The following is a 23,161-nucleotide window of genomic DNA, read 5'->3' on the forward strand; positions in this document are numbered from 1 at the left end:
AGTCCCTGTGGCTTTATTTGCTTAAAGGAATAGATAGTGATATTAATTAAGAAAGCACCATCTCATTCAACTTAAAACAGCTTTATAAATTGATAAAACAGGCATTATAAATCTTCATCTCACCAACTGGAAATCTAAAACTCAGCTAACTGAGAAGACTTGAATCCAGACTGTCTAATGAAAATTGATAATACTAGGCCAATTCCTTTCCCACAGGCAATCCCTTCACCTATTTAAAAGAAGGGCTCTTAAGCTGGAGCCCATAATGGGTCACCTTTGGGTGGTCCATGGGACTGTTAAAATTGTATTCACTATACACAAAAATAAACTCAAAATGTAAAGATTAAAGGTCTAAATAAATATAAGACCAGAAACTATAAAACTCTTAGAGGAAAACATAGGCAGAACACTCTCTGACATAAATAACAGCAAGATCCTCTATGACCCACCTCCCAGAGTAATGGAAATAAAAACAAAAATAAACAATGGGACCTAATCAAACTTAAAAGCTTTTAAACAATGAAGGAAACTATAAGCAAGGTGAAAAGGCAGCCTTCAGAAAGGGAGAAAATAACAGCAAGTGAAAGAACTGACAAAGAATTAATCTCCAAAATACACAAGGAGCTCATGCAGCTCAATACCAGAAAAATAAATGACCCAATCAAAAAGCGGGCCAAAGAACTAAACAGACATTTCTCCAAAGACATACAGATGGCTAAAAAACACATGAAAAGATGCTCAACATCACTCATTATCAGAGAAATGCAAATCAAAACCACTATGAGGTACCATCTCATGCCGGTCAGTATGGCTGCCACCAAAAAGTCTACAAATGATAAACGCTGGAGAGGGTGTGGAGAAAAGGGAACCCTCTTACACTGTTGGTGGGAATGCAAACTAGTACAGCCACTATGCAAACAGTATGGAGATTCCTTAAAAAAAAAATGGAAATAGAACTGCCATATGACCCAGCAATGCCACTACTGGGCATATACACTGAGGAAACCAGAATTGAAAGAGACACATGTACCCCACTGTTCACTGCAGGACTGTTTACAATACTGTTTACTGTTTACAATAGCTAGGTCATGGAGGCAACCTAGATGTCCATCGGCAGATGCATCAATAATAAAGTTGTGGCATATATACACAATGGAATATTACTCAGCTATAAAAAAGAACACATTTGAATCAGTTCTAATGAGGTGGATGAAATAGGAGCCTATTATACAGAGTGAAGTAAGTCAGAAAGAGAAACACCAATACAGTATATTAAGGCATATATACATATATATGGAATTTAGAAAGACGGTAACAATGACCCTATCTGCAAGACAGCAAAAGAGATACAGATATAAAGAACAGACTTTTGGACTATGTGGGAGAAGGCGAGGGTTGGAAGATTTGAGAGAACAGCATTGAAACATGTATTTTACCATATGTGAAACAGATGACCAGTGCAAGTTCGATGCATTAAGCAGGACGCTCAGTCAGTGCCCTGGGGCAATCCAGAGGGGTGAGGTGGGCTGGGAAGTGGGAGGGAGGTTTGGGATGGGGGACACATGCACACCTGAGGCTGATTCATGTTGATGCATGGCCAAAACCACCACAATATTGTAAAGTAATTAGCCTCCAATTGAAATAAGTTAATTTTTTTAAAAGTTGTGTTCAATATTAGATGTATGATCCATTTTTTGTAAAAAGGGTCCTTAGCTATCACTAGATTTTAAAGTACTCTGTGGCTCCACAAATAGTGAAAAACCACTGATTTAAAGATGATTGTGGGGCTTCCCTAGTGGCTCAGTGCTAAAGAAGTCACCTGTCAATGCAGGAGACAAGTTCGATCCCTGATCTGGGAAGAATCCACCTGCCATAGGGCAACTAAGCCTGTGGGCCACAACTACTGAGCCTGCACTTTAGAGTCCTGACAATCTTTCTAATATAGGACTAACTCAACTCACCCTCTTTATCACAGCATCTTCATGAGTTGTTAATTAGTTAGCCAGCTGGTGTGTGTGTGTGGGTGTGTGTGTGTTTCATTTTCCCCTTTAGACAGTAAGCTCCATGAGGGTAGTTTCCATAGTTGTCTTTTACTGTTGTACTTCCAGTGGCTGGTTCAGCACTTACTATATGATAAGCACAAAAACTTCAATGAATGAATGAATACCAAATTTTAGGTACCCTCACCATCCTGGATATATTCTAGTGTGTAATATATCTATTAAAATGTGGTCCCCAAACTAAACTCAAATTTCCAGTTGAGGGGACTTCCCTGGTGGTCCAGTGGCTAGGACACCAGTACTCCCAATGTGAGGGGCCCAGGTTCGATCCCTGGTCAGGGAACTAGATCCTACATGCTGCAACTAAGAGTTCTCATGGCACAGCTTAAGATTCTGCTTGCTGCAACTAAAAGATGGCACATGGTACAATGAAGATCAAAGATCCTACATGATGCAACTAAGACCCAGGGCAGCCAAATAAATAACTTTTTAAAAAGTTAATTGTTTTTAAACAATTTCCAGGTGAGGCTAACCCTAACCCAGGTCAGGCTAACCCTAACCCAGGTCTAGTTCTAGTTCAGTCATTCAGTCGTGTCCGACTCTTTGCAACCCCATGAATCGCAGAACGCCAGGCCTCCCTGTCCATCACCATCTCCCAGAGTTCACTCAGACTCATGTCCATCGAGTCAGTGATGCCATCCAGCCATCTCATCCTCTGTCATCCCCTTCTCCTCCTGCCCCCAATCCCTCCCAGCATCAGAGTCTTTTCCAATGAGTCAACTCTTCGCATGAGGTGGCCAAAGTACTGGAGCTTCAGCTTTAGCATCATTCCTTCCAAAGAAATCCCAGGGCTGATCTCCTTCAGAATGGATTGGCTGGATCTCCTTGCAGTCCAAGGGACTCTCAAGAGTCTTCTCCAACACCACAGTTCAAAAGCATCAATTCTTCGGCACTCAGCCTTCTTCACAGTCCAACTCTCACATCCATACATGACCACAGGAAAAACCATAGCCTTGACTAGACGGACCTTAGTCGGAAAAGTAATGTCTCTGCTTTTGAATATGCTGTCTAGGTTGGTCATAACTTTTCTTCCAGGGAGTAAGCGTCTTTTAATTTCATGGCTCCAATCACCATCTGCAGTGATTTTGGAGCCCAAAAAAATAAAGTCTGACGCTGTTTCCCCATCTATTTGCCATGAAGTGATGGGACCGGATGCCATGATCTTCGTTTTCTGAATGTTGAGCTTGAAGCCAACTTTTTCACTCTCCTCTTTCACTTTCATCAAGAGGCTTTTTAGCTCCTCTTCACTTTCTGCCATAAGGGTGGTGTCATCTGCATATCTGAGGTTATTGATATTTCTCCCGGCAATCTTGATTCCAGCTTGTGTTTCTTCCAGTCCAGTGTTTCTCATGATGTACTCTGCATATAAGTTAAATAAGCAGGGTGACAATATACAGCCTAGACATATTCCTTTTCCTATCTGGAACCAGTCTGTTGTTCCATGTCCAGTTCTAGGCATGCCATATTTACCTAATTCTTCCCTCTTTTCCAATATCAAAATAGGCTACTTCACAAACCTCTACAAGAAAATGTTCTAATAAGCACTGTGCCTCTGCCATTGGTAAATGTGACCATTCATATACTATGTCACAAACCAGAGATTTTTGAGGATGGACTCATAAAGCATCCAGAGAAGGCAATGGCACCCCACTCCGGTACTCTTGCCTGGAAAATCCCATGGACGGAGGAGCCTGGTAGGCTGTGGTCCATCGGGTCGAGAAGAGTCGGACATGACTGAGCAAATTCACTTTCACTTTTCACTTTCATGCATTGGAGAAGGAAATGGCAACCCACTCCAGTGTTCTTGTCTGGAGAATCCCAGGGACGGGGGAGCCTGGTGGGCTGCCGTTTATGGGGTCAACACAGAGTTGGACACGACTAAAGTGACGCAGCAGCAGCATAAAGCATCAGTACAGAATGTAGCAAGCCCCTGGATCCCAATTCAGAGCTTTCTGCATTGCCTTCCTGAAAATCAGGTGACAATGCCCCAGTATGAACTTTAGTCCCCAAGTAAAAAATATTTCAACATGTTGGCCATCAGAATAATGAAGATTTCTGTTTCCAGTGCCCTGCCTCCAAGATGCATGATGGCTCATCAGTTTGTTTTGTCTTCACTCTTCATGCTACAAAGCACAAAGGTACCCAAGAGCCCCAAGTATTCAGGGGTTTTGCTTCACACAATAGATTCAGCTTGTTTTCTGAGTGCAGGAGTAAGCTGAAAAGGTGTTCTACAATTCAGATATACAAACAAGCTAGAGCTGGAAGAGGATGCTGAAAAATCAATCTGTCATCTCCGCTTTGTTAGATAAGCAACACACAAAATCAAACCAACCTGTTAAAATTATTACCATCTCCCTACTTACCAAAAATGATGCAGTGGATGGCAGAGAGCATTAATCACTCAAAAATGTCTAATCAGAGTAGAGACCTTTTATATTATCATTCAAATTCTTAACTGCCCTCAGCCTGATTTCTTTTAAGCAAAGGCCCACAGGCCTTACACATTTCACGGTTATTTTCTCTAGTTATGTAGCCTTTATTTTCTTCCTAGCCATCTGATTTTTGTCCCCCTCCCCCATTCCATTTTTTCCCTTTAAGTGGACAGAACCTGGTTCCTATCACCTAGAGATGAATTAACCTTTCCAAATATCCTGACATTGCCTTCCTAGAAAAGTTCCCCGGAGCTCTGTGGCTGATGGAGAAGAGAGGCAGCTTGGTTTTGACTTTAATATACATTTTGAAATACCTCTGCAGGACGGCTGGAAATAAGGAACTAATAACAAAGCGCTTCTAAAATTACTGGTAAATCTGAAGCATTCCGCCTGGTGCACAGCCTTTGAGAGTTTTTAATTCATCAATTAAGTGATCAAAGATCTTGTTCAAGATACGATTACATTTCTTTTGTTCTCCTTGCACAGTCATATTAAAATTGATAGCATTCCTAAAATCAAATGGGTTCCAAATCTAAAAATAAAAACAGACAAAATGACACCCTAACATTCATCACTTTCTAAAGACTATGATTGGCCCTTAACTATCCTAGGCTACAAATGCTAGAACAAACCATTCCACAGTGGTGATGTCAAAGGAAGAACTTGACATTTCCACATTCCTAAAGCAGCTACTATGTATTTCGGCTGCAGCCAGGCACTTCTGGTTAAGGGTACAGGTATAGAAGTTCTGGCTACTTGCCAAAGCCCAACACCAAGAATAAATAATCTCAATAATAGAGAATGGAGGTCTTTAAGTGGCTGCTGATGACCTTTGTCACATACACAGGATTACTCTTCCTTATGCCACTGAAAACAAATCCACAGCCTGAGAATCAGAAGGAGATATTTCTTAAATTACCACAATCCTTCTTAATCCTTGTTCCTCAGGAGTCAGTTATTTTGATTGTATTTTGTCTGACTATTCTTGGTTGTCTAAAAGTGAGGCTAATAAACTATTTCTGTAAAAGGTCAGACAATAAATATTTCAGGCTTTGTAGGCCCCTCAGTCTTTTATGCATCCATTCAGTTCCACCACTATACCTTAAGAGCAGCCATAGAGGATACGTCAGTGAACAGTGATCCAATAAATCTTTATTTACAAAAACAGGCACTGGGCCAGATTTGCCAGGGGACCACAGCTTGCCCACCTTGGCTCTAAAACATGGTCATAACCATAACCCACACTTAGAAACCTTAATCTACATCACATGAAAGCTGGACAATTTGTAGGAGAGTTCTTATTATGGCCTCAGGACAGAAAAATAGAATTGGTCTGATAGAGGAAAAAAGGTTCTTGAGCCACAAGTAAAATTTTCATATGGCTTTCTCTTCAAAAAGTTCATTTTAGCCTCTAAATTAAATTTTTCAGAAACATTCATTGTTTCTTTTAAAGAACATTAGATTTCACATTGTATCCAAGTTATTTATTACCTGAGTTTTGGTCTTAACAAATATGATTTTGTAACTCTCTGTCATCAATGGAGCAAGCACATGTGGTTCTGATTGACAAAATTGTGATAAAATTCACTGCATCCTTTAAAAAAAAAAAGTGATTGAAAAGTTTTCAGACTGCTGCAGAGAACATAGAGGGGGAAATGAGAGGATTGAATTTCAACAAAAGACATGCCAGATTTTTTTCCTGCTCTTATTCTTTAACATTCTCCCACTACTCAGTATCTAATTAGATACTGGAACAATCTGGGAATCATGTGTTTCTCTTTAAACTTTTGGCCAAGTCCTTCTCAATATGGTTAATGTTGGGTACACTTAGGTTCCCTGCCAAGGACCAGTACTGGGTGACATCACATTCTGTGTCACAAACAATGGAACAGAAATAAGTGTGCATGCTGTGAGACAAGCAAAACACTCCCAGTCATTCTGGTTCCACCTCTTTTCATTGACTTCCAATCCACGTTCAGTTCATTTGGCTGCTTGAAAACTCTTTGTCTCTCAACTTTTTCCAGAAACAGGTATCCACGAGCTACTACTTCCCCAAGAAAAGAAATCATTGTTCAATTATTTTTTAAAAAAATCTCACAGGACACGTAATGTCTGCATTGTCAAGCTCTGTTGGAATGGCTTCCTTGATTAACTTAAGAGTGAACAAACAACTGGACATTCATTGAGAACACCACAGCAAGTCACCATATAAGCTACTAGCCCTTATAAGTAGGTTGCCCACTGGGCAAGATGAAAAAGAGAGAATGAGCATAATGCAAATAATGTGACCTTCAAAGCTGTCTGGCACGTAGTTGTTTCCCTCATGAACTAATATCCATATTTGAGAACCATCATCCCATCTCAATGCTACATCCTTCCTGATACAGAACTGGAACAAAAGTAAGTCATTGGCTAACAGGGGAATGTCTAGGATGCTAAAAAATACACAGACATAGAACTTTTTAACTTGAAAAAACTTATTGTTTGTGAGTGGAGAATAAAGATTCTGAAACTCTCTTCTGTATGTCTGCTTTCCTTCTACTGGGCTATGTTCCAAAGAGGTCATAGTAGTTCCATGTTTTACTCTAAAGTATGAAAAATATTGCCGAATAGATTTTATAAATGGTTTTCTTCACAGTGACTAATGTACAACTGTTCTACATAATTGCTTTCAAGTAAATTTAATAATATTCAGAATTCCTTGGCAAGGTAATTCCTGATTTAAATAATAATCTGAAGAGTCACTCTCAGATTGGACAATCCTCCACTACTGGTGCTGGGAAACAAGCACTTTTAAAATACATTGCTTGACAATACAAACGATCTACTTAGTAACACTGTCCCATTGCTACTGATACTCTCTATTGACCAAATACTTGCCATAGGGATAATGCTCTCTAAACAGCCTTTTTAACAAACTCTTATTAAATATTCATCTGAGGGTTGAAGATGCCAATAAATTGCAGAACCTACGTCTTTCACTGGGTCATCATCTATATGCAAAATATTGTGAATTATGGTCCTGCCAGTACTTTGGCCACCTCATGCGAAGAGTTGACTCATTGGAAAAGACTCTGATGCTGGGAGGGATTGGGGGCAGGAGGAGAAGGGGACCACAGAGGATGAGATGGCTGGACGGCATCACCGACTGGATGGACGTGAGTCTGAGTGAACTCCGGGAGTTGGTGATGGACAGGGAGGCCTGGCATTCTGCGATTCATGGGGTCACAAAGAGTTGGACACGACTAAGCAACTGAATTGAACTGAACTGAATATACATACATTATGATATTATTTTTTACTTAACCAAACCAGCCAGCTTGCCCAGCTTAACCAGGTCAGCCATCTTGCTTATCTAGCTTATTGAAAAGTCCCAGAAAAATGACTATTACCTATAGGATTTCCAAAATAAGTCATGTCAAACTGACCAATGGTCCTACCTGCTAACTAATTAGTTCTCCAATTCTCTTACCTTTTCAGTGGATTCCTTTAAACTTCTTTCTCTCTTTTGTTCTACATCTTTGTTTTTTGTTATCCTACCTCTAAAGCAGAAATGTGAGCTTTGACCATCTAAGAAAAATATAATCTCAAAATCGTATGACATGAATTCCGCTCAAAGAAAGGTGAAGGATTTGGTGAAGATAACCATTTTGATCAATTCTAACTCAAAAGACTATCTCCAAGTTGAGTATTTAACCAAGTTCTAGTTCAAAATAAAAACACAATAGAAATAATCTCAGCTCATCTTCATATTTTTAGTAAAAGGAATAATAATCACCATATCTCATTCATATAGGGATCAAAAATATATGTGTATCATGATTTTTTTAATAAATTAACAACATTTGGAAAAGAAATTCATTATGTTAAAAACAATTACAAATTTACATCGAGGCAGATTTCTTTGGTTCAGAGTTCTCGTCCTATCAGTGAACCTAAAATTTATTATGTTGAAATTTCTCTTTATATGGAAGTATCTCAACTGCTTCTAATGTCTTTATTTTTCTTCCCTGAATCTTTTCTAGCTCTACTTCATTTTTATTCAATCACAGCAAACAAAGAAATCTAGGATGGCTATTCTTAAGAGCAGATACATTATGGTCTTTATAAAGATATATTCACGTATGCTAAATGGTTTATCATGTTTGCACAGAAACTCAAGATATTACCTGCTACTATAGTATTTTCAGCTGCAGCAATGGGTGTTGTTTTCCCTACTTGCTCCTATAATATAAAGAAAATCAAGTTGGGGAAAGTTTCTTTTATCCTGCTCCTTAACACATTAGCAACAACAACCAAAGAATCCTGCCAATTACTGTTTAAGCAACTATTTTGGTCAGTTTTGAAAATTACAAAAAAAATTTAGTAATAATTTCTTTTGAGAAAGCATGGTCACCATTTATAGAACTGAAATCAGGACATGTAACACCCAAAGCACTGACAAAAACAAACAAACAAACAAAAAAATACACTGTTGGTAGTTCAACAGATAGGAAGCAGCAAAAATACATTATTAAAAAGGAAGCTCTGAAAGCAGTAAGAGTGACATTGTTGCTATTGTTATTTAGTTGCTAAGTCATGCACAACTCTTTGCAACTCCATGGACTGTAGCCCACCAGGCTCCTGTGTCCATGGGATTTTCCAGGCAAAAGTACTAGAGTGGGTTGCCATTTCCTTCTCCAGGGGATCTTCCCAAAGCAGGGATCGAAACTGTGTCTCCTGGCATTGGCAGGAGGTTTCTTTACCACTGAGCCACCAGGGAAGCCCAAGAGTGACACTGACTAGCCCAATAATTATTATAAATATAAATGAGTTAACCACTCCTATTATAAATAAAAATTCTTAAACTGCATTGAAAAATTGCCTAAGCACTTACAAAGTGACACAAAAAGTTTAAAAGGATGGACAAAGATGTAATAGACTAACACAAACCAAAAGAAAGTGGTAAGCTCCCATATTAGTACCAGTAAAAGCAAAAATCAAGGCAAGGCATTAAGTGAATAAAGAGGGTATTATTATACTGATTGTTGTCATTCAGTTGCTCAGTTGTGTCCAGCTCTTTGCAACCCATGGATTACAGCACACCAGGCTTCCCTGTCCTTCACTGTCTCCCGGAGTTTGCTCAAACTCATGTCCATTGAGCAGATGATGCCATCCAACCATCTCATTCTCTGTCACCTCCTTCTCCTCCCCTCAATCTTTCCTATTATCAGGGTCTTTTCCAATGAGTCAAAGTACAATATGTAATGAAACTGCAACAATCATTAATTTTTATGCATGGAATAACATTGCCCTACAATAGAAAAATAAAAAATTTTAAGTAAAGGACATAATGAAAATGCAAGAAACACCAGAGTATAAATCTGACAGATTAAACTGACAAAATAGAAATAATAATACATATGATTACCCCCATACAAAGCAAACATTTTAATAGACTATTAATATTATTTTCCCATATATTACATAGAAATACTGTCTGAACACCAAATAGTAGAAACTACATAGGCAGCATACTCTATTATATGTCCACAGTATAATAAATCTTTAAGCATGAGCAAAACAAAATAAAACAAAACACTTCAACAACTTTAACGCTTTCAGTTCAATTCAGTCGCTCAGTCGTGTCGGACTCTTTGCGACCCCATGAATCGCAGCACGCCAGGCCTCCCTGTCCATCACCAACTCCCGGAGTTCACTCAGACTCACTTCCATCGAGTCCGTGATGCCATCCTGCCATCTCATCCTCTGTGGTCCCCTTCTCCTCCTGCCCCCAATCCCTCCCAGCATCAGAGTCTTTTCCAATGAGTCAACTCTTCACATGAGGTGGCCAAAGTACTGGAGTTTCAGCTTTAGCATCATTCCTTCCAAAGAAATCCAGGGCTGATCTCCTTTAGAATGGACTGTTTGGATCTCCTTGCAGTCCAAGGGACTCTTAAGAGTCTTCTCCAACACCACAGTTCAAACGCATCAATTCTTCAGTGCTCAGCCTTCTTCACAGTCCAACTCTCACATCCATACATGACCACAGGAAAAACCATAGCCTTGACTAGACGGACCTTAGTCGGAAAAGTAATGTCTCTGCTTTTGAATATGCTATCTAGGTTGGTCATAACTTTTCTTCCAAGGAGTAAGCATCTTTTAATTTCATGGCTGCAGTCACCATCTGCAGTGATTTTAGAGCCCCAACAAATAAAGTCTGACACTGTTTCCACTGTTTCTCCATCTATTTTCCATGGAGTGATGGGACCAGATGCCATGATCTTTGTTTTCTGAATGTTGAGCTTTAAGCCAACTTTTCCACTTTCCTCTTTCACTTTCATCAAGAAGCTTTTTAGTTCCTCTTCACTTTCTGCCATAAGGGTGGTGTCACCTGCATATCTGAGGTTATTGATATTTCTCCCGGCAATCTTGATTCCAGCTTGTGTTTCTTCCAGTCCAGTGTTTCTCATGATATACTCTGCATATAAGTTAAATAAGCAGGGTGACAATATACAGCCTTGACGTATGCCTTTTCTTATTTGGAACCAGTCTGTTGTTTCATGTCCAGTTCTAACTGTTGCTTCCTGGCCTGCATACAGATTTCTCCCCTTATCTGATATCTAGAAGCATGTTTTCTCTCCTCCTATGGCAGACAACCAAAAAACTTTTCAGTTAATGCATCCAGCTTCAAGTCCAAGATCTTCACATATTGTCACTTTTCAGTAATGTGTAATCTATAGACTAAACTATAAATAATCACTAACATAAACAATATAAGATAGACAGATAGAAATGATAAGTGTAAGGAGGAGGAAAAGAGATTTCTGAAGCTATATAAATGTACATGAGACACCACAGCAGGTAAGAAAACATGGGCAGATATAGCAGTCATCTGCAAATGGACATGATGCTATCGTTGGTACTTCTGACTTCCCTCCTCCCTGTCTCCTTCCAGATTCAATGTCATTCTGCTCACCTGGTTTCATTACCCAATGTGATGACCTAAACCTTTATTCAAACCTTCAAACCTGAGAGATGTGAGATACTGATATAGTCTTTCATTGTTTTATCCCTGGAGCAGTACAAGAAGGTACTCTAAAGCCTAGGTTCCAAATCCGCCATGTTCCATACTCCTTCTTGCTGCAGTCATGCCACAGTAACTTTATTGACAGGAACAATCTCCCATGCCAAACCTAAACAACACTTCTCATCTATTAATATTTATCAAATGGCACAAGAGGTCTGAAATGACTGGGTTGGTTGGCTCAGCCTGAGTTCAGTGAAATAACTGCTGTTCCCTTAATGGAAGCCGTCTTTCTTTGGGAACTAAGCCTTTCAAGCAGCAGATCTCAGAGATCCTCAAATGAGAAATGTTCTAGATGTGTTTGACAGGCATTCACCATTCCAGCCATTTGTCCATCTCTGCTACCTAATTCTAGAATTGTGGCAATAGGAGATTTTTTTTGAACTTAATTACTCCTGAAATGACTCCTGACTGTCACTCTTTCACTCTTCCATGGTTTCATAAGCACCTGATTGCCTATATTAAAGTCCTTCCTGCCTAAAATACCTGGAGTGAGTTTTGTTTCTTACAGTGAACCCTGAGTAATACAGGAATTCAAAGTTTGTGAGTGGGTCATTAGATAGAGCTGTGAGAGGTACCATTCCCTTTTCCTCATCCTTGGTTTCCAAACTTACACATGACAGATATGACAGACACAGAATCACATTTTGCTCACTGGTTCAAAGTATCCCATAGGACAGCACCCCAACTTCACAAAGTAGTCTCTGATGTAAAGTTACAACAGAATCTTCAATGGGCCTTCCAGCATCCTGTGGGATTTGCATAAACTGCAGAAAATGATTGATATTAGCACTCATTCTTATATTCTTTTATATGTTTTCCTGAACTCCAGAGGCTGGAAAGCTAAAAATTATGTTTCACGAACCATACTGAAACTTCTGGGACACTGAATGAATCTCATGTGCTATATATCCATTGCCTTACTCCTTCAATGTAAATTGAGTTCAGAAATTATGTAACATGTAACAACACAGTAGAAAATAAAACTTTTAGTGACTCTAAAGACGGTGGGGCTAACACATGGCAGACAACAAAAACAAGTTCAAATTCAAAATTACTCTTGCTCCATGATGATATAGTCTCAGCATAGTCTGATGTCTGGCTAATCTGCCTTGAATATGGTACCATACTGGAAGCCACAGGTAGCAAACTGGGCATTCAGTAATGACAGTAGTCAAGTCAACTTTGATCAGATGACATTCACGAGTGGAGGACAGGCTATCCCTAAGTATGTTTGTAAAAGAAATCTTTCTCATCAGGTTAGTACTAACTTATTATGCAGAGCCACTGGTAATTAAACTTCCATCTTTCTTTCCTACTCAATCAATTGGTCATAGAGACTTCCCTTTACTATGAGCTTAGAAAAACCTGAGTTAGGTCCCATATAAAATACAGCACCTCCATTTGAAAATGTATTCCAGTTTAACACACCCAGATATATGGCTTGGTGAATCATAACACACATCCTGGGCAGCTCAGGTTGAATAGTTATCTGGTATGCCTATAGTTAAACATTTATTCTCTATAAGGACCTTAAAACAAGCTCAGAGATGTTTCTCAATCAAAAGAACTACTTGACTAAGAGAGCATGACTTTAATCTCAAACCCCAGGGGTATTTGCTATGCTTCTCCTAATGAGACTTAATACAGTTTTTATGTAATATCACAGTCTGTTAAGACACTTTAAGTAAATGGCAAGAAAGTATGCTCTGGTAGCGAGAGAAATCCGTCAGGGAAAAGAATGCAGGTGCTGGCAATTTTTAAGTTTCCTTCAAGTAATGAGAGAGTAAAGGTAGGAGATATGGATGTGGCCCTGACAGCATCTGCTACTTATAGTAAGTGGCCTTTAAGCAGCACAGCCAAATCTAGTACATATGCCTTCAAAAGTTCTATATCTCTTTTGTAATGGTAGAAGGCTCAAACTTCAGCAAATATCCTGAAATTTTCCAAAGCCCTGTACCCTCTACACAATTCACTGGGCAACTCAGGTCTTATATTTTCAGGGATATTGTTCCCACTTTCCAGTTTGGATGTATCTAGAATGTCTGCTACTTCATGTTCTCCAAATTATATCAGCATAAACTCACTAATTTCATGACCTAGGCTGATGTCCTTTGGGATGAGACATTCAAGTTCTCCCTAGACTGAATTATGGCTCAAGATCAGAGAGTACACATAATTCTGAGGCAAAATGGCAAAAGTATATTGTTATCCATGCCAAGTGTAAGAAAAATGCTATTGGTATCTAGATACAGTTGACCCTTGAACAACACAGGTTTCAACTGCACAAGTCCAGGTATACATGGGTTTCTTTTTTCAATAAATAAGTACCACAGTTCTGCATGATCTGCAGTTAGTTGAATTGAAGAGAAAGAATGGGTATGGAAGACCAACTGCAAATTCATATGCAGATTTTTGAAAACACAGAGGGTATTGTTCAAGGATTAACTATGTATTGAAATCGAAAAACAGATTTGGAAGAACAGGAGTTAAGGTTACGTTCATTGCCTCAGTAAAGACACTGCATCTGAAACACTTGATTTAACTGAAGTTACCACCTGTTAAACTTATTATCATGATAATCCACCAACATTCTCTAAGACCTATTCATACTAGAGAGTTATGTTAAGAAGTGATAAGACTCAATATCCTTGTCATTTTCGAGTGGTTTATGATGACATTTAAAGCTGAAGTTCCCCAGGGACATGATACTGCTTTACATTTAGTCTCTCGGTAGACAAATTCCAGCAATTTCCACTTGGTCCTTTCTGATATATCAGAGGCCATTATGGAGTTCTTCTATTGCTAATGATATATAGTCCAAAAATAAATTCATGAATTAAAGAAATAAAAGAGGGATGCATTTATGGTCCCAATGGGCTAACTATAAGACAGATTTGGATCATATCTCTATCATCTGAATTCCATAAATCCCTTATTCTGACATAAGAACTAGGTTGCATTCTGGGTCCCCAGAACCTTTAGTTAGTCCAGAGCTAACATCTAATAATGATGAAAGGTCTAGGTATTTCCCTTTTCCCTGTTCAGTCACCCTGGTAAATGGCTCAGGTCCCTTTGTAAAAGATAAAAGATTTTAAAAGTCTAATTAAGATGTTACTGTAGATTTCTTCCTCTCAAGAGTATCTGATCTCTCCTTCATCAAAAAAATTTTGAACCTGTAAACTTACACACAGTAGGACTTTAAAAGAGATCATGACTATTGTCAGGCCTTAGTTCATCAAGCATGCAGTTTTTCTTATTTATATTAAGTAGAATCTAATTGGGCTACCCATCTATTTTAATCCTGTTAATTATCACCAAACACTACCGCTGGTCTAACTATTATCATACTAGCTCTCATCCATATTATGATAACCACATTCCCCTTATCTCTAATACTTTTGAGCTGGTACTTAGGATGCATGGGTCCCAGGATGGCAGAGCCTAACTGAATTAATGAAACCCTACTGCATCTCCCACTAGCATCCTTGGCTTATAGAGAATGGACACTGCAGCACTCTTCCCAGACCTGGAATACTCATGTATTTCTAAATGCCTGAAGGGAATGTCTTCTGAATCTTCTTGGAGAACCTGGTTAGAGTTAGGCAAACATGATGAACCTACTCCAACTTTTCTAATTTCCTAAGCAGCTGAATGCCTTGCATGACATTAACCACTCTCACTTAAGCTACTATATTGAATCCAGAATTTGTGGTAAGTACATCCATATTAATTCAGCTGAACTTAAAATTACACTCTTTCTTCCATATTCTTATACCTTCAGAATCTATTTACACATATATTATCTGATTTTAAAAATTAGCAAAATCTTGTAGTTCAACTCTGATGGTTATTATAAGACATGCTGGGATCTGTCTCAAGATACAGGTCTGGGGATGGTGCATGATTTGAGAATGGGCCATAAGGAGGATTGGATTCTGTTTGCAAAGAGGTCATCCCAGGGTTTTCAAGCAACAGTGGGCAAGAAGGCTCTTTCAGCCCAAAGGAGACTTGTGGATTTGGGAGGCCCTTACAGTCTGAATCATTCAAATCCTCACCTATATTCCCATTCCCAGTTCTGTAGTTTCACCCTTTTTTCATTATTACACTTTGACACCAGACAGTGAGTTCAGCTGACTTGTTAATTCAACAATCTTGGCGTGGGAGTCAATCACCTTTTACTTTGAATTTACTCTGTTCTGTGGCTACAACAGAGAAGATACTCTTTTGGTTTAAAAAAAAAAAAAAATCCCTTTCCTAGAGCCAAGAATTTAGAAATTTGAGTCTATTATTCTTTTTCTTTAAATTATCTAGCAACATTAGAATCAACCAGTTCCAGCATCCACTTATTTATCAGTTAATATCCTGAGAAGCAAGCAATAAAAATGTATATTGGTTTATTTAAGCAAAAAAGGATGCTTATTCTTAAAAATTATTACCAAGCTCACAAGACTGTCATGAAAAGTAGATACAAGTTTCAAGCTACAAAGCTGGGATTGATACCTAGAATCCCAGCAGAGATCTGGTCTAGGAAGGAAGTCACTGATGCCCCTGCTGAGCACGGGCCAATGCAGCCCTACCTCAGGCAGTAGACCCTGGATACCACCAGCATGGTTGCCCCTGCTCCCCAGGAACTCTCTTTCGACAACTGTCACAAAGAAGAATTCCTCACGGACAACTCAACTCTGAATTGGAGGCATCCTGTGGGTAGAACCTGCTATACACACTTGTGTTCTCATAATAAGAAAGACTATGAACTTTCAGTTTTCATAGCAGGAGGAGGCTGTTACTAAGACTCACAACACTGCAGCATTTTCCCATCATAGAGAAGAGATTCAGATAATATTTATCAAAAAATCAACCATATCCAATAGAAGCAAACGGAAACAGAAATCAGAAGAAAGTAAGTTTTCTAAAATTAAAGAAAATGCATACAAGTAAGATGTAGCACATAAAATTGACAGATTTTTAAAAATTAAGATAACCAATACTGGTAAACATGGGGAAATGGCATAGCATCTGCCTGCAATGCAGCAGACCTGGGTTTGATCCCTGGGTCAGGAAGATCCCCTGGAGAAGGAAATGGCAACCCACTCCAGTACTCTTGCCTGGAAAATCCCATGGACAGAGAAGCCTGGTAGACTACAGTCCATGGGATCACAAAGAGTCAGACATGACTGAGCGACTTCACTATACTAGTGGAAGTTGAAGCTTTCTGGAAAGCAATAAGGCAGCACACACCTCAAAGCTTTTCCATGCCTTCTTTTGAGCCTATCTGTAATTTAAATACATATATATATTATTTCATAATCAGAGAAAATAAAGTATTATTTAAAATTTAAGTAATATTACCAAACTCTTTGGGAAAACAACCCATACTCTTTTAGGAGTTGGGTGGGGTGGGGTGGAGGGGAACCCAGGAAATACTGTTTTCCCCCTTTATTTATGTATTTATTTGGCAAGTATTTATTAAGCATCTGCGTGTCTACATTAGCTGCTGGCAGCTGTGAAAATTATATCTATATTATTTTGTTGACTGCTTTGTTTAACAGATGAAGAAACCAGAATATGAGTTGGCATCTTCAAGCTCTCAAGTTGAACTTGATTTGGCATTTCAAGTCCTCAGTGCTCTTAAATATACTCCAATTTTTCTGCTACAAATTAAGGTGATAATAGACACTGAACTTTTATATGACACAGATCCCCCAAGTAATAGGAGCTGAAGACACAAGGATCTACACATTTCTAAAGACCCCAATTCACTGCAAATTCACAAAAAATCTTACCAAGGCATATCTAATAACAGATCTACAGTTCCTGAACCACTGTTCACAAACAATACAAAAGATCAGTTGCAAGGAAATATTCTATTTTAATGGAGGCTGATTCTTACATCCAATCATAGCTCTTCAGGTATTTGGTTTACTGGAGTATGGCACTGACAGAATGAGTAAATATTAAAGAGTTAGGTAAATAATGTCAAAGTGCTCCTGCCCAGTCTGGGACCTCACCTTTTTCTGTGAAATTGTTGAATTTTTGATATTGTTTTTGATATCTGAATCTCTTTTTGGACCATACCAAATTTAGCAGTAATTTCAAGGTGGCTTCCTGGCATGTGTTCTAGATTGGTCTCCACATTAAACTGATAAATCAAGAGATTTATTTCCTCAATAGGTCAAAATCATTATTACTATCCTCTTGCCATTCTGAGGAAAAGAACTTTATCCTTCTATGTGATTTATTCTTTTCATGGGCATCCATTCAACACTGAGCTATTGTTTCAGAACAGGGAAAATGTATTCCTTTTACAGGTTTATTCCTTCAACTGGAATTTGTTTAAGTAGTTTCCACTGCACAAACACAAAAAGCCCTAATACATGCAGACTGGGTCGGCCTCATGCCATCAGATGTCACCGCTGACGGGTGATGGCACTTATATAGATTTACACAACAAAAACTACATTAAAAATGTTAAGGTAGTGAGACAAAGACACAAAGGCCTAGAAATTCACAGCTCGGGATTTAAACATACTATATCTAAGAGGAATGGAGTGCATTAGGGTAATGGGAAGGTGACAGCGTCCCTATTATACCTACAGTGCTAGACACTTAATCCCTAACTGAATTTCCTGGTGTTGTTTGCTTTGTCTCATTCTTGGGGGCTTATGTTTTTTAATGACATTATTGTTGTGTAAATGTTCTTGTTTTATAAAGTAATTTCAGGTTGATTATCATCTGTTTTGCAATTATTATAATTATACCTAATTACATGGTAGAAACAACATATATAATTAGTTTATTAGAGGTATAACTGTAATATGTAATGATTTTTAAGTCCTTATGAAACTTTAACAAATATTCCATGAATGTGAAAGCAAAATATTTAGATGCCAGCTCTCTTACATTATATATTTTTTCATATGCTCAGTAATAATTAGATTTACTGCTTGTCAAATTTAGTGTTAAAAATCATATTGCCATATTAGAGGGAATACAAATATAAAAACTGTGCTTAGGAAAATTAGAAACACTCTCTGGTGTTTTCTTTAAGGTTTGGTTTTGTAAATCTCTCTTCAATTAAGATTTCTTACCTTCAGAGCGTCACCCTCAGGTGAATTTTGACAGTAAAGTTATAAACTCAGGAAAGAGATTTATATATCACACTATAACATATAATACCCACCTGTGTTATGTGACATTCCTAACAAACTAATAATATTGCCCTCTTTTTTCTCGTGTTTTTCTCTATTTGATTCTGAACCAAAAAGGAACTTTAAAATGATGAACTAAAAATGCATTCATATAAAAAAAAAAAGTAGATCATAAAACAAGAAAGATGATTCATGCCTCCAAAATCAGCCAAGATTCTTATGAAGAGTTGAAAATAGTATGTGTTGAATTCACATACAAGAAATGCATATTAATGTAGGTTATTGCCATTTATTTCTTTATCACATTTCTATCTCTGTTATTGGTCACTTAAAGAAAATATTATTTAATTATTCCTTCCTTTCTCAAAATATTGAAACTAAAAAATGCAATATAAATAGACCGAATGCAGAGATTTGCTGCTTTTGAAATATGTGGTACATTCTCCCATGTGGATAAAACCCATCAAATATCCTCAATTATTGCCTACTGCTGAGACAAGTATTAGAGGGTCTAATTTACACCACTGGAAATTTTAGGCAATAATATCAGGAAAGAAACACTAAACATTCACAGTGCATTACTGTAAAAATGCTACTCTTCTCCTTTTGGGTTTATACTAGCTTTATGAACAGCAACTTTCATCTTAATCAAAGCAGGCAACAGTCTCAGGATCTGGTCCACAAACATATTCAAATAAATCCTGGGCTTCCATTATTATTGAAGCAAACTATCAACTTAAGTTTTCAGTCTTTCAACTAAGATACCTACTGGTTTAGAATTACTCAAGGCACATTCAACACATACATTTCTTTTTTTGATTAATGAAACAAAACGTTTCTTAAAAATTCAAGGTGAAAAGGTTTATTTTTTACTTAAGACATAAGCAGGAATTATTACTCTGAAAAAAGGAGGCAAATATTTTGCTTCTTGAATGTTGAGTTAAAAAAAAAAAGAATCTTGACTCAGAATAGTCACTTGTCAACATATACGAAAATTATAATACATTCCTATAAATGATGCATATTAAGGTATATGTTTTCTAAGGATAAGGACCATAACTTGTATTTTTTTCTTTCCCTCATGGCACCATGAACAATGCCTGCATAAAAGAGTTGGAAAAAAAATGAATGAATTAATGAATGACTAGAAAAATCAAAACATGCAACTAATTTTTACACAAAACAAACTGACAATAAGCTTTTTTCCTCTTTTAGTTGCTCCCTGCTCTTCTTTTTAGAAAGACTTAAGTTGGTATGCTAAAAAGTCAAATATTCAGACTGTCTTCCCCTTCAATAGATTAAATTGTATAATACAAAGTATCTGGCACAAGATAATCATCAGAAATATTAGTCCATGAAGGTTCAGTACATGACATAGCTTCCCTGAGAAAGTCTGAAAGCCAACAAGGAAAGGCCCTTTGCACAATCACAGTAACTCAAGACAACCTGAGTGCCATCTGGTCCTGGCAACACTTGGCAAAACACGCACTTCTTATTTGTTTCCACGCATCCCCTTCTGGCTTCACAGCAGGAAGCAGAGCCCATGTTTTGGGAAGAAGCTATCTAGATTAATACATTCTACAAGGGAACACATTCTTTGCTGGCTCCTGGGGGCCCTCCTCTGCTCACTGTTTCTCTCTGTACTAGAGATCACTAATGAAATGAACAGGCCAGGAGACACAAAGAATCTGTGTCTGCCATTAGAAGAAAGCAGTGATGGGAGACAAACCTGGGAAGGAAAAAGGATGTGACTGCTAGGCAGTTGGCCCCAGACATACTTGTTTTTACTTTCCTGCTACATCCATAAATGTTTTTAGAATGTATTAAACAATCAACTTGCCATTGGTATTAATTTGTAAAAGTTGATACAGACCAAACAAAAATAAAGCTTTCTTCTGCATCTGCATTTGAGAATCTAAGGACTAAGTTAGCAGAATCAGGAATGTGTTGTTCAAGAACAACTCTCTCTCTTCTTCACCAACTCTCTCTCTTCCTCTTCTAGCCCACTAAGTCCAGGAAATAACATGCTTCCCCTTCCACCTCTATGGCCTAGACATGAATCCTATTGTACAGATAAGGGAAGCTGTCGACACACACTTTTCAGACAGAAATAATACAGCTGTAAGTTTGCTGACTAGTTTCAGCAGTGGCCAGCCTCTGGGAAGGTTGAGTACCCTACCTTAAAATTTGCAAAAGTCCTAAGCCAGATGGTATGTAATTCACAGACAGTACTGGCAGCCAAATGATTAAATAGAAGCATCCACAATTTCCAACCCAAGAACTGCACCAGTGTATGTCTGACTGGTGCAGTCATAAAAAATTCTTGTGTAATGTCCTGAGAGGGGATGAGGTTAAAAAAAAGGCTAATGATCATTGGATCTTTAATACACATCAGATGAGGAACGTATCTTTAAATTAGATCCCTAAGTGTGAAAACTGTGGCAGCTTCTGCAAAGTTTGTTAGTCTCTGTCTCTTTCTGTCTTAACTCTGTTGTTGCTTCTTGGAAGAGGTCCATTGCCCCTAACATGACAGCAAGACACTAAACTTTGAAAAATGCCTTTCCATATTTTTTCCCATTAGCTTAAAAGTTAGAGATTAAAAATGGAAACATTTCCCTAGCTTTATACTAATGTGGCATTTACACATTCTTCCATACCATTTGAATGCACTCACCAGGCTGGCATCCATTCTAAGCACAGTGTAAAGTCTAGAAAGGCATTTTATTCTTTCCAGGTGCACTCGACTGCCTTATTTATGGTCTGACTTCCTTTCATAGTGTGAGAAACCTTAGCCTTCTGCCAGCTGCAAAGGATTGTTAAGAAGCATTTTTAAGTTTAAAAATATATAGCAACAATTCCTCTCTCTCTCCCCCTCCCCTTCTCCCCTCTCCCTCTCTCCCCCATCTCTCTACCACACTTCAAGCACCTTCTTGTCTTGGTTAGTCCATGACATGTCTAAATAGGCATTTAACTGTACTCACCATCAAAGAAGCTGCCCCATGCAGGCAACAGTATATTAACTTAATGAGTACCAGAAAGGATATGAAGGAGGGTACAGAGCTGTTAACCTGGCCCAAGCTATCCTTCCTTAGAACACTCATCACATTCAGTGGTAACACACACATATACACACCATCATGCACTCTTCTCCCCTTCTTTAGTTACAGCAAAGCTGGGGGTCATGACAATGAAGGACATCTGAAAAGTACACCTGATTTGCAAAGAAGCCATACAATATGCTTGTTTTGTGCACACAGTCACATAAACTAAGTCTAAATGTTTTCTCCTTCAGGATTAATATCTGAAGGTCCCTGGCAGTATTTCCTTAAGTGACTTCTTAAGCATTCCCAATTAATGACGACTATTTGTCTCTTTAGTGGCCATATTACAACCCAAGTATATAGATATAAAAAGATAAAATAATCTTGAAAGATAAATTTTCAACACATAAAAGAAAATGAAAAGGATTCTAATTTAAACAATTTTTTTCATATAGGTACAGAATTAGATAAATAGTTTGGGCATAAATACCTGGTCCTACCCACTTTAAACAATTCACTCAGTTAGGACTTTCTAAATGTTTCTGAAATGAGAAGTGTTTTCAAAAATTATTTGAGAGTGTCATTTATTAGAATTATGACTTTTAAAAGAAGAATGTTGAATGATAGCAAAGATAAGACGTAACTGACAATTAGCAAGTAAAAGGTTGACTGGACTTGAACATTCTTAAATTAAAAATTTACTAAATCCAAACAACTAGGATCCCAGGAAAATTTGAGTTCTTAACTAATACGATCACAGAGTAGCTATGTTTCTTGGAAAAGAAAATTCATTTTTATTGGGAAGGCGTGGTTCAAAAAATTACCACATAATTTAGAGATCCACAGGAATCTTTGGTATTTCAAAACTTGAGTGGAGCCTTTGGAAAAAGCTCATCACAGTTCCTTTCAATCTTTGAGGAAGCTGGCACTCTGCGATGGAGTTGTTAAACAGCCTGGCCATGCCAAAATTCATCACAGCACTGCCCCGGGGAGGCTGCTAGCTGCCTGACCCTAGCTACTCAGAGTGGGACTGGAACAAAAGACTAGCATCCATTTCAAAAAGAACCCCAGGAAGCATCTGCGGGAGGATGAAGAGTGTTGAGGTGGAAGCTGGAAGACAGTGGGAGTGAGGAAAGCACTAGCTAAGGAAGGCAGAAAGAGCTGGAAGGAAAGCAGGCTGAGCCAGCAGGTTTACTGGCACAAGCTGCACTCATGATTGCTAGGCAATGGTCAATTTCCTACAATAACAGCAGAATAACTGCAGAGCAGTAAAGATGAGAGATCATGAAGAATGCATCTTCACACACAGAGAAATCACAAAGAGGAAAAGAGAAAGGGAAGAGGGAGGGAAGTAAAGGAAAGGACAGGAGGAAGGAAGAGGTGGGGGGAAAGAATAGGGAAGTGTGGGGGA

General features: G+C 38.3%; 1 non-coding gene across 1 annotated transcript; it reads left to right on the forward strand.

Annotated features, from left to right (window-relative positions):
- Positions 1-2,269: 2,269 nt before the first annotated feature.
- Positions 2,270-2,343, forward strand: TRNAG-CCC. The gene has a single exon. It is a non-coding gene; the product is annotated as a tRNA-Gly (tRNA).
- The last annotated feature ends 20,818 nt before the right edge of the window (positions 2,344-23,161 follow it).

Source organism: Oryx dammah, unplaced genomic scaffold (assembly GCF_014754425.2).
Source record: "Oryx dammah isolate SB20612 unplaced genomic scaffold, SCBI_Odam_1.1 HiC_scaffold_13, whole genome shotgun sequence".
Lineage (NCBI taxonomy): Eukaryota > Metazoa > Chordata > Mammalia > Artiodactyla > Bovidae > Oryx > Oryx dammah.